At 39.8% G+C, this 13,661-nt stretch overlaps 1 long non-coding RNA gene across 1 annotated transcript in view; it reads left to right on the top strand.

Moving 5' to 3' along the window:
• The window catches only part of LOC120638231, a 95,912-nt gene that overhangs the window by 61,187 nt on the left and 21,064 nt on the right, over nt 1-13,661 (top strand). Inside the window, exon 2 of the long non-coding RNA XR_005659788.1 lies at nt 9,642-9,748. This is a non-coding gene — a long non-coding RNA (uncharacterized LOC120638231). The remainder of the gene's footprint in view (nt 1-9,641; nt 9,749-13,661) is intronic.

Raw genomic sequence — 13,661 nt, 5'->3', positions numbered from 1 at the left:
CTACCTCCTTCCTGCCCACACACTCTTGCTCTGTGGAAGAGAACTGGAAGCCTAATTCCATAAAGTTCCATAAGTTCCTATCTACATTGTTTATGCCAGAATTATTTGGCACATTGCAGTCTATTCTCTTTAAGTAGTTAGTTTGGTATCAAACAGCACTGAGAAGCATGTAATCCATAGCTGACATTTTTAACAAGCACTAGTAGATATGAACAAACTCTTCCATATCCTACAGAGATCATGATAATACCAATTTGCCCAACAATGCCCAAATCAATATGCTCAATATGAATCTCTCAAGCTTCAGTTGGGGGAAAAAACAACCAAAATCCTAAAATCATCCAACTTTAGGAGCTTTTTAAGGCTTTGAACTAGGATTACTGTTAATTTCTAAACACACAGGGCAATGGAGCATCCAGAAATGGCTGTCTTTTCAATTACATAGGAGGGTGTTATTTGGATTTAGTAGAATGCATCTCTCTGACAGCTGATAAGACCAGTGGTTAAAAGCAGCTGGTGCTAAAAAGATTGGGGCTTGATTATCTGTGCAAGTATTAAAAGGAAACACCATACATGAGTGAACTGCAAAGGTTAATAATATGCATGCGAAGCACAAACCACATTGAAAGCCCATTTGTGTTTTCCAATTCCATCTGGGGCTAATTCACATGAAAATGAAATGGATGAATGCTTCAGGTTATAAAAACATAGCTCTATAAAAAAGACTAAGATAGAGCAAATGATGGCATTGTGTGATGCACCCAAGAAAATGGTTTTGGAAGCAGTATGACCTAGTGGAACTAGCACAGGCCTAGGCATCAGAGGACCTGGGTTCTAAACCTAACTCTGCCACTCGTCTGCTATGTGATGTTGGGCAGGACACTTAACTTCCCTGGGCCTTGGTTACCCCATCCATAAAATAGGAATTCAATCATCTTCCTTCCAACTTAGAGTATGTGCCTCATGTGGGACAGGGACTGTGTCCTACCTAATTGTCTTGTATCTCCCCTAGAACTTAGTATGGTGCTTAGCACATGGTAAGTGCCATAATAATAATAATAATAACAATAATAATGATAATCAGAAGCTCAATTTCCCTAAAGTGAACTCCAATCTTTATGCAAACCATCAATGGAAGATCTCTGTCATCCTCAGGATCTCAAATGTCCTATTATTGATGGTATCTTACTGAATAAAATATGTTGATTTGAAATTAACCCAATCTCATGAAAAGGCAAAGACTTCTTCACTCCTAATAAATGTAGAATTATGTGGACAATAGAGATAGATGGCTTGATTTGATTGAAGAACACTTGCTCATACGGAAGAATGTAATAGTATGCCTCTTCCCTTCTTTTGACATATTTCATTAGTCAAAGATATAGAAAGGAGGAAAAAATGCAGTGAACAGCTTCTATACTAAGAGAGTTTACTATATGTAAAGCTGAAATCAAGAGTTATGAATCCAACCCAGAAGATCCACATTAAACCTCACAGAACCATGATCCTTATTTCATGAGTTGCCTAAGCCACACAATGCCACAGAAATATAATATTGTAACATATAATATAATAATATAATATAATATCCTAGCAGCAAAATGGGACAAGATAGATGAGAAATATTTCACCGAGTTTCTCCTTCTCTGAGTAATCTCTCTTGCTCAAATATCTAAACTTGAAGTAAACAAATTTATTTTGAATGGCTAACTAGAAGAAGAGAATATCTTATTTTTCTTTATTTTGAGAAAAAAGGAACTCAGTTAATCATCAACCAGGTATACCTGCAATTTAGTGCAATTGAAATTTATAAACATAATTAAAGGTGGAATTTGTTCTAAATCAATCTATATTTCATTTTAAAATTAAGGAACATTTAAAGAAAAATCAAAATAAGCACAAGAGTCTTATTCTGGCTTCTGTATAAGCTTCCTTAAAAGCCTTGAAAATTAAAACTTTTGATCTACCCAAACCATGTGAAAAATGCAAAATACATTAAATTGAATTCTGATCTTTTCTGAACTCAGAACTACAAACATGCCTGGAATCAGGAAATATTCAGTTCAATAATGCCCTCTTGCACTGTAATTAAACTACTACCCATTTTCAGTTCAGTTTCTTTGACTCTCCAGTCTCCTAATAAATGTAGCCAGTTCCTTCAAAGAGAGAACCCAATCAACTTCTATGTTATAGGAGATAAAGTTCTAGCTCCTCAAATGTTCTGCACATGTCCCTCTTCTCTTTTTTTTCTAATGATCTTTGTTAAGCACTAACTGTGGGCCAGGCAGCATGGCTCAGAGGAAAGAGCATGGGCTAGGGAGTCAGAGGTCATGGATTCGAATCCTGGCTCTGCCACTTGTCAGCTGTGTGATTTTGGGCAAGTCACTTAACTTCTCTGTGCCTCAGTTACCTCATCTGTGAAATAAGGATTAAGACTGTAGGCCCCATGTGGGACAACCTGATTACCCTGTAACTACCCCAGTGCTTAGAACAGTGCTCTGCACATAGTAAGTGCTTAACAAATACCAACATTATTATTATTATTATTATTATTATTATTACTAAGCACTGGGATAGAAACAAGCTGATCAGGTTGCGAAATGACTACATCCAAAATGGGGGCACACCAATCTTAATCCCCATTTTACAAATTAGATAACTGAGCCGAAGAGAAGTCGAATGACTTACTCAAGGTCACACAGCAAAATAGCAGATGTGGGGTTGGATTCCAAAGCTCTTTCCACTAGGCCACTTTGCTTCTCAGAAACTCCTCAATAACTTTCCATGCTTACCCTTTCCTCTCTGAACAAAGTAGAAACCTTTCCTCTTAACTATCCACTCTCTTCCACTGCATTCTAGCTAACATTCTTTGTTCCTCCTAACCTCACCTACTCACTGTGGCCTCGTTCTTCACTCTCACTTCCAACTTCTTGCTATTGCCCTTCATTCTCCCTGAAACATGCCATTGCTGCTACTACTACTGATATATTTTGCATTTTTCACATGTGTTGGGGAGATCAAAAGTTTTAATTTCCAAGGCTTTTGAGGAAGCTTATGCAGAATTTATTAAATGCTCACAAACTGCTGAGCACAGATAATTAGATTGAACACAGTTTCTTTCTCATCCTTAGCTCACAGTCTAAGAGGTAGGGAGAGCAGGTTTCTTACACCCTTTTCACAGATGAGGCTCAGAGATGTTAAGTGACTGTCCTCAAGTCACACAGAAGGTCAGTGACAGAGCTGGGACTAGGACCTGTGTGTCTCAACTACCAGACCCATGCTCTTTCCACTAGGCTACGCTGCCCACTCCTTCAATCTGTTGGACCACATTTCTCAATATCTTCAAAGTCCTCCTGAAATCCACTTCCCCCAGAAGCATCCCCCAGTAATCTTTCATCTCCCCAAGTTACATCCATTCAGTACCTGCCCTTGGTATATATGATTATGCATCCTGAGTATATTCTTGACATATACTTATTTGCACTTGTCCATTTATCTTTCCAAAGTTCTGCTACAAGAGCCATAGCCTTGTTTCGTTCTTCTTTATTTATTAATTGCTTTTGTCTGCCATTTTTATCCATTATATTGTAACGCCCTCCCTTTCCCAAGAGAAGGGAGCATGTTTCTTATTCTTTGGTTCTACCCCACATGCTTAATATGATGCTCTAAACTGTTAATTTTGGATTCACCCAGCACTTAAAACAGTGCTTAATAAATACCATAACTCTGCACATGGTAGAACTCAGTAAATATCACTAATTAGTTGATTAATAGTTGTCAAGCCCAGTGCTCATGGCATAGAAAATATAAACTAAGAAAATATATCAAGATAGCTACAGTTGTGTTTATCCTGCTTAATATTTATTATGTGACCCAAAGAAAATGGAAATAAGATGTAGTTGCCTTCATGGACACACTGGCTCTGACTAAGGCCATTAAACAAACTCCTTTCAGGAGAGCAAATTTGTGGAGCAGTCAAGGTGGGGGAAAAGGGAGGAACAGAGGGCCAGAGCTGCTGGTTTTACCATAAGAGTTGGGAATCTGGGAATCCTGGGGAATTTTTCCTCACTTTGGTTATAGCATTGACCATGACCAAATGACCAAAGGCAGATGTCACTTATTTTTTATGGTATTTGTTAGACTCTTACTATGTGCCAGATACTGTACTAAGCAATGGAGTAGAGAGAAGCTGATCAGGTTCATTGGAACAGTCCATGTCCCACTTGGGGCTCACAGTCTTAATCTCCAATTTACAGATGAGGTAATTGAGGTGCAGAGAATTGAAATGACTTGCCCAAGGTCACACAGCAGACAAGTTACAGAGCTAGGATCAGAACCCGGGTCTTTCTGAGTCCCAGGCCTATGTTTTTTACACTAGGACACGTGTTGCTTCTCATGCACATTGCTAGCAGCAAAAATGATACAGTATAGATAAGCAAGTCTTCCACATATTTATTTTGATGTCGGTCTCTCTCACTGGACTGTAAGCTCCTTGAGGACAGGGATCTAGTGTACCAATTCTCTTAGTTCTTAGTACAGTAAAGTATAGTGCAGACAGTAAATGTGCAAGACATGCCATTAACTAAATGACTAGAATGAGAACAGCGAGCAGGTTGGTGACAGAGGAGTGAGTGTCCAGTCTCTGTTGTAGTGGGAGAGGAGGGAGGATAAAAGGAGATAGAAAGCTGATTGAGTACTTAAAACTGATGAGGAGGCAGCTCTGGTGCAGAGATAGATGGTCAAGCACTGGACGTTTTTGAGAGGTGGGAGACATGTTTATAAGTTATACTTTCTTGCCTTCTTTAAACTCTTCTACAGTTTATACAACTTGTACTGCTGTATTGCATTTCTATGACCCTCTCCAGTCCAAACTGAATTTTATTGCACAGAAAATGTGTTGGCAGGTAACTGGCTACAACAACTCCATTAAACTCCTAAACAAGCAGAAGCAAAGAGGCAGTGTGATAGCTGGCAGCTGCCGAGACATGCTTTCCAGTAGAGACCTCACCTGCCCATCTCACCTTTTGGGGGTCCCAGTCTGTCTGGCAGACTAGGGTAAGGGAGAAGATGTTGAGACTACTGGATTCTGGACACCCCTATCTGAGCATTGTGGAGCCAAAAATCTGTTCCTTTAGCTACAGTATTCTGCTCTCATTGCACTTATTTGTCCATGTTTTCTTTCTTGTATTGCTGTCTTTATCATTTCAAATTTTTCTCATGTGTCTGTTGCCACATTCTAATCGGACCACTATTCTTAGACTCTGAGCCCATCATTATCTAGGGAACACATCAGAATTCTTATCCTGTTATTTTCTGTTCTAATTTTCTGATCTTGTTCTAAGCACTTGGGTAGACACAAATTAATCAAGTTGATTACAATCTCTCTCCCACATGGGGCTCATACTCTTATTCCCATTTTACAGATGAGGTCCAGAGAAGTTAAGTGACTTGCCCAAGGTCCCACAACAGACAAGTGGCGGAGTTAGGATTAGAACCCACAACCTCTGACTCCCAAGCCCGTGCTCTTTCCACTAAGCCACGCTGCTTCTGATGTGAAGACAATTCCTTATTTAGTCCCATATGACTTAAGAAAATGAGAACCAAAGTCTTATTGATGTGACTGGAGCTTAGTGTTTCCATTATATTTCGTTTTTAGTCATTGAGCTTCACCATCTCATCCTCAATCAATAGAAAACTTGGACTAAAATTTCAAAAGAAACCATCCAAGAAAATAAAAAATGCAACAAGAACATGGAAAAATGAGTGATTTAGTCAGCATAGCCCCAAAAGCCCTGTTAAAAAGCATTCGTATTTAAAACAAACTTTTTGCTGAAAGCTTTTTTCAGGAGAAATAAATTATATTGACTATATATATATAAATAAAACTAGAAAGAGCAGGGAAGAACATGAACATATATTACCAATGTCATTCATCAAAAAGAGTTGACACTTCAATCTAATCCAGCAAATGAAAACACAGAAGTTTATAGAGCTATAGGAAGTAAGCAATTGAAGCATACCAGGGCACAAGGTCACTAGGAAGATGTGACATGTATTCTATCTTATCCTTTTCCATCCTTCTGAAACTACTAAACATAGATTAATATCACTCTTCCCATCATTCATAGATGATCTTCAGATCAGATCATTAATAATTGCCATCCAAATGTTTCATAATGAGTCCATCTCCTCTTAGGGCCACAAATTCAAAGGTCATTTTTTTTGTTGCTGTTGTAACTATGGGGGCATTTTCTTCCAAAATAAAGACTGTTTAATTCTTAATTTGAAATATTTAAACTCACTGAGATAGCTGAACTTACTAAAAAGAGTACTGGGTTGGAAAACTAATTCTCAGAGCACTTTCTCCAGCATATCCACTGTTTGTCCTTGGAAAAGAATATTACTGATGGGGAGACTCTACTCATTTGACTGAAAAGACTGATGTAAGACAGGCAGTTTGGCATGCATATAAGGATTGCCCTTAACAAGCTAATGCATATCTCATAGGCAATGACTGTCACCAGTGTAGAATCTCTCTCTGAAGCTCAGGGACAGCAGGCTTACTCCTGGTTGGAAAGCTTTCTACTGGTCTGACCATTATTTATCTCCTAACAGTCTTACCCAGTCAATCACACAATCAACCAATGATGTTTAATCTATGTGAATCTATGAGTGCTGGCACTGTTCTACACCCTTGAGAAAGTACGAGAGTAACACACTCATATTTCTGCCCTCAAGAGGCTTACAACTTAATATTCTATGCTACACTTTTTGTTAGGCATCCCTAGGTTTTTAAAGAATGTGTATCTTCTGGTGATCTTTTTTCTAATAACTTAACTGAGCACTGATATTCAGAATTTTTCCATTCTCTACCATACCAAGTATCCATTTTTTGACTCATTGATTTTTCCACTGAGTCTATGTACCTCCTGCCTCCCTTTTCAGTTATCCAAAATATTTCAGAACCTGAAATCCATTCTGTCATAGTCCTTTGACTTTCTCTGTAAACTAAAAAGTCCTGTGATTATTTGTTGTGTGCCACTTTAGCATTGTTCCTCGCTGAGTGCCTCTGATTGATGTTTCATCCAGCTTTGCCAGACACCACCTTAGTGTCTCTCTTTGAACAAATACAGAGATATCCTGAAGATGCTTTATGAATCTGGTTGAAATATTATCCCCAGCAGCTAGACAAAAAGCAAGCATACGCACATACACACACAAAAGCCCTATACCTATTACTGGAAAATTCATAGATAATATACTGTGTATCCATGGAACTTTATAATTACTTATATTCACATGTGTTTTAAAATATACCTCTAAGGTATTTTTAGCAGAAATCACATACATAGCATAGATACAGTTAAGAACAGACAACTTAAAATGCTCTGCTGAAACCTCCTATCTACTTGTCAATCCTTCACAAAACCACTGAAAAATAATTCAAATGGGTAGTCAGGACACAGATTCAAAATGATAGCTTCATGTCTACTATCAAGAAGATGATAATAGTGATGATATTTACTGTGCTAAGCACTGTGTTAGATAGAAGACAACCAGGTCAGACACAGTTTCTGTCCCGCACAGTGCTCATAATCTAAGAGGAAAAAAGAATGGACTTTTTTAAACCCATTTAACAGATATAAAAAACTGAGGCACTGAGACTTGCGCCAAGTCACATACAACAGGCAAGTGTTCAAGCTGGAACCAGAACTGGAATTTCCTGTCTCCCAGTCCCAAGCTCGCTCCATGAGGCTTCACTACCTCCCAAGGAAAATGATCAGTACTTGTAGTGAAACCATTTTCAGTGATGGAAGCATCTTTCAAACATCTAGTGGGAAAAAATGTCCTATGGCTCTGAAATTACAAAGGGGCAAGAAGAGGAGACTATATTACTGACTCATCCATTATTGATAGGGTAGAATCATTTACTGTTATGCATAACATTTGTCTTGAGCTTCAGGACTCTCCCAAGAGAGGTAAAATGTTTTCCTGGGAGCTTCCATGCAGCATAGATGCTAACTTTATTTTCAATCAGTCACATATATAAAGGGCTTCTGTGTGCACAGAACTGTACTAAAGTGCTTGGGAGAGTACAGTATAACAGAGTTGGTAGATAAGAAGCTTACTGTCTAAATGGAGGAGGTTACAGTCTAGAGGGCGGTAGACTAACCATTAGACTAATTATTCAGACTTATTCAGAAAACAATCTTTATTTAAATAATTTTAGGTGAGTCAGATTTCCTCACCTGATTTGATCAATGGTCTATACTGAGCATAGTTTGGAAGGAAAAGAATTTCAATTTATTTAGCAGGACAACAGAGGTGCAGCAAAAACCTACTTAAATCAGAGGAGCAACCGGGAGATTATATTCCATTAAGATTTTTTTTTTAGGATCAGAAGCTTTACACCTCAACTTGATAGACCATGATTTATTCAGGAAGAGTCTGTTAGTCTTGACACCATGTTGTAGTTATTTACTTGTACTGTCTCTTGGAAAATGTTTTGGGATATTAGAAATATGAAGTCTAGTGAGAGTGGGTTTGGGGGATTTGAGGTTCAGGGGCGTAACTAACTTCTAGCAGTTGTTCTCCCAACTGGGTCCAAGCAAGAAACCCCTTCAGGTTTCTTGGGACTATGGGAGGCTCATAAGGGCACCAGCTCATTGGCATTTCCTGGAATCCAGGGAGTCCGCCCTGCTCTTGGGGCCAGTTATTGAATACTGCCTATTGAATTGAAAGGAAATCTTAAAAGGATTCTCATAGGAAAAAAGACTGAAAAACAAGGGCTAGTAGTAATTGTGGGAAACTTTTTGACCACCCCGTAGATGGACTATATAACCCCTCAGGATGAGAAATGAGGAAAGGTTTTACACAGAAGTCTCCTTTCTAGAACAACTCATTCTAGAACACCCACCAAAAAAAGATACATTAGATTTCAGAAGAGTAGGTCTGATTTTGTGCGAGTGGTGTATGTGAAAGAGTTGTGAATGACCCCTTAGGGTCCCTGAATTTAAAGAAAGTTGTATTATTGAAGATAGAGTAAATTGAAAGAATCTTCTATTTCTTTTGATATTTCAAGCTCCAGTACAGGGATTAAAGAAGGAACCCATTAGGGTATCCTTCAGAGAAGGCTGGGCACAGTGTTAATTTGGTGACTAAAATTATGCATCACTGAAATGAAGTTTCTTATTCTCAAGTCTATTAATAATGTAGAAAAGATCTAATGAGGGAAGAGCTTGCCTAAAAGGACAGATGTTTCCCAATTTGCTGAGATTCACAAATGCTTCTTTCAGTGCTCCTACCCAGAATGAAGAAGGTCCTAGACTGGCACATTAAAAAAAAAACAACTACCTTGCATTCATTCACTCACTTGTATTTATTAAGTGCTCATTATGTGCAGGACACTGTACTAAGTGCTTGGGAGAATACCATATAACAAGAAGCAGACATATTCCCTGCTTACAACCAACATGCTTCTCCTGAGACTCTGCAGTGTGCAGGCTGAGATCTGGCATGCAGCAGATTTGGAAAAGAAAGACCTTATGGGTCAGGTGATCATTGCATAATGAGCTGCAGAGCTTTTTACCTGCCAATACGGAAGCTCTGTGATGAATATCTTTTTTCTATCTTTTTTCTAGAACATCACTGGACCTGAGACAAGTTTGGAGAACTGCCAAGAATAATTGTGCTCCTGGTGACTATAGCTGTCATTACAACATCTAAAGTTCATAAAATAGAAAGTAAGGTGGGTACAGTAGGCTAAATGTTAATTGGTTTGTATTCTTTCTTTTGTGACTTTTTTATGAGCACCAAAATCTATTTTTAAAAGGTCTTCAGCTCAGCTTTAAATTGGAAGGATCACTGAGTAAAAGAAAATACTAAAACATGGCAAAAAGAGAGATTTTTAAAATAATTGCTGTTTGTAGAAAACTGTGAAAGAGAGATTCTGTATTAGTTTGAGATTCTCCTAGATATACTTATCCATAAAGCTGACATAAATGGAAGAGTTGACATGAGAGTCATCTCCCTGTAACTACTGTACAATCCATAATAGGAGTAATAGTGCAAGCAAACAGTAATAAAGGTGCATTACTGTGCTTCCCTGAGATCAAACAACACTCAGTTTGATGGAGTGCATTCTGAAAGGTTCACATTTATGATTCCCCTCAACTTCAAAGACTTTTCTTTAGCTAAGGTTAAAGAAATAATTGTGGCTTAGGCTTCTGTTTCAGCTAGGGAATCAGGAAATTTAAACTCAGGGAGGAGGGAGAGGAAGTGGGGGGACTATCAAGGGCATCCTCAGATCTTTGGATGCCCAAGGCAGGGAGAAGTTTGATTCATTCTCATGTTCCATACAAAATCAACATGCTAAGATGGGCACATGTGCAACGTTCTGTATGATGTCGCTATATTTGCTGCATGTACAAAGTAGTGTAAGATAATATCATGCAGAAGCCTGTTTGGTCACTCAAACCTAGATGTTTGTGACCCCTTCCCATTGCTCCAGAGTCACTGAGCTTCCTGCCTAAGTCCCCATTAGCAAAGGGACTGCTTCAGAGTGGAAACAGCGATTTCACATTCTTAACAGCCATGCCCAACATGCCACACTGCCAGGTCATGCTGCCATCCACTCTGATAATGTGCTCTGGAGCAAATGCTTACCTATTTACCAGTTGAAGCAAGCCCTGGGACCACTCAACACAGTCTCTTGATCCACTGAGTGATGATAAGAAGGGAAAGTGACACTTCATCCCTTGGAGAACTCATTCGCTCACACAGCTTCAACTACCATCTCTATGCAGATGAGATACCCAAATCTACATCTCCTCCCCTGATCTCTCTCCCTCTCTCCAGGCTCATATCTCCTCCAACCCTCAAGACGTCTCTACTTGGATGTCCTCCCCTCACCTCAGATTTAACATGTCCAAAACAGAGCTCCTTATACATGTCAAAAACATGTCCTTATCTTCCCACCCAAACTCTGTCCACTCCCAGACTTTCCCATCACTGTAGAAAACATGACCATCCTTCTCATCTCACAAGCCCAAAACCGTGGTGTTACCCTTGACTCCTCTCTCTCATTCAACCCACATATTAAACCTGTCACCAAATCCTATTGGTTCCACCTTCACAACTGCTAAAATCTGCCCTTTCTTCTTCATCCAAACTGCTACAATGTTTACATTGTACAATACAATCACTCTCCTTTCCCACCTAGATTACTACATCAGCCTCCTTGCTGTCCTCCCAACCTCCTGCCTCTCTCCACTCCAGTCCATACTTGATTTCGCTGCCTGGATCATCTTTCTATAGAAATGTTTAAGGCGTCACCCCGCTCCTAAAAAATCTCCATGATTACCTATCCACCTCCTTATCAAACAAAATCTTCTCAACATTGACTGTAAAGCACTCCATCACCTTGACCCCTCCTACCTCACCTTGCTTCTCTCCTTCTACAACTCATCCTGCACACTTTGCTCCTCTATTGCTAACCTTCTCACTACGCCTCGATCTCACCTGTGTTGCCACCGACCCCTGGCCCATACCCCACACTGGCCTGGAACACCCTCCCTCCACAAATCCTCTAAACAATTATTCTTCTCCCCTTTAAAGCCTTACTGAAGGTACCTGTACTCCAAGATGCCTTCCCAGTCTAAGCCCCACTTTTCCTCATCTCCCACTCCCTTCTGTGTCACCCTGATTTGCTCTCTTTGCTCTTCCCCCTCTCCCAGCACCTCAACGCTTATGTATATATCTGTAATTTTTAAATTTGTATTGATGTCTGTTCATTTTTATTCATGGCTGTCTCCCCCCATCTAGACTGTGAGCTCGTTGTGGGCAGGGATTTTCACTCTTTATTGTTGTATTGCACTTTCCCAAGCACTTAGTACAGTGCTCTGCACATAGTCTTTACCCCTCAGAAACCTTCACTGTACATTTTTCTTGTCTCAAACCATTCAGTTGTGACAATACTTTGCCATTCTCACTTCATCACAGAGGACTTTCCAGGGCTTAGAACAGTGCTTGTCACATAATAAGCATTTAAAATCATTATTATTATTGTTGCTGTTGTTATTGTTATTATTACTACTGAAACTTCTCACAAGTAGGAAGAAGTATTCCAAGATCAAATTCCCTCACTCCAGTTCCTCCCCACATCTGCCTTAGCATGTCTATATATGCACCATCTATTAGACTGAAAATCCCCTAAAGGCAGGAACCTTACCTTAGGCTTTAGGTGTACTCTGCCAAGTGCTCAGTACAGTGTTCCACACACAGAAGACATTTGATAAACACAGTAAACCCCAGCTCTGCCACTTGCCAGCTGTGTGACTTTGGGCAAGTCACTTAACTTCTCGGTGCCTCAGTTCCCTCATCTGCAAAATGGGGATTAAGACTGTGAGCCCCACGTGGGACAACCTGATTCCCCTGTGTCTACCCCAGCGCTTAGAACAGTGCTCGGCACATAGTAAGCGCTTAGCAAATACCAACATTATTATTATTATTATTAATACTGACTGTGGTATTTGTTAAGTGATTTCTTCTTGCAAGGCACTGGCTGGAGTAGATACAAGATAATCAGGTTAGACACAATCCCTGTCCACATGGGGATCACAGTTTTAATTTCCATTTTACAGCTGAGGTAACTGGGGCACAGAGAAGTACCGAGACTACCCAAAGTCACAGAGCAGACACGTGGCAGAGAGAGGATTAGAACCCAGGTCTTCTGACTCCCAGGCCCATGCTCTTTCATATTTAGCCTCTGTCCCAACTGGGCTCACAATCTAAGTAGAAAGGAAAACATGTATTTAACACTGTTTTACAGATGAGGAACTGAGGCACAGAGAGATCAAGTAACTTACTCAAGGTCACACAGCAGGCAAGTGGTGGAGATGGGATTAGAACCCAGGTCTCCTGATTCTCAGTCTTGGGCTCTTAACACTTGGCCATGAAGTACCATTGATTAATTACTTGATTGATCCTTAGCAATTAGTATACATCAAGCTGCATATTCTACTTCTACAACCTGGCTTTCACTCCCTCCATTCCACTGAGACCATGCTCTTCAGGGTCACTGATCACCTTCTTACTAAATCTGATAGACTCTACTCCATCTTAATCTTTCTTGATCTCTCGGTTACCTGATTACTCCCTTCTGGTAACACTAACTTTGTTTTTTCTGACACAGTTCTTTCTTGTTTCTCCTCCTACCTCTCTGATTAATCTTTCCCAATATCATTCACAGGCTCATCCTTTATTCCCATTCACTCACTGTGTTGTGTATGTGTGTGTGGTGTGTGTGTGGGTGTCTCTCAAGGTTCTTTTCTGGGTCCCCTACCCTTCTCAGTTTACATTCATTCCTTTGGGGAGTTCATCCACTTCTGTGGCTTCAACTCCCATCTCCATGTGGATGACTCCCAAATCTATTGTGTGCTAGCCCTGATCTCTCTGCTCTTCAATCTTCCATTTCTTCCTGCCTCCTGAACATCTCTAGTTGAATGTTCTGCCATTACAACAACTCATTCATTCTTTCAATCAATCATATTTATAGAGTGCTTACTGTGTGCAGACCACTGCACTAAGCACTTAAGAGACTACAGTATAACAGTAAACAGACACAATCCCTCCCCACAATGAGCTTACAGTTTACAGTCTAA

This window comes from Ornithorhynchus anatinus, chromosome 2, assembly GCF_004115215.2.
Source record: "Ornithorhynchus anatinus isolate Pmale09 chromosome 2, mOrnAna1.pri.v4, whole genome shotgun sequence".
Classification (NCBI taxonomy): Eukaryota; Metazoa; Chordata; class Mammalia; order Monotremata; family Ornithorhynchidae; genus Ornithorhynchus; species Ornithorhynchus anatinus.
Note: the sequence above shows the minus strand (reverse complement) of the source record. Positions and strands in the feature narration are given on the sequence as shown.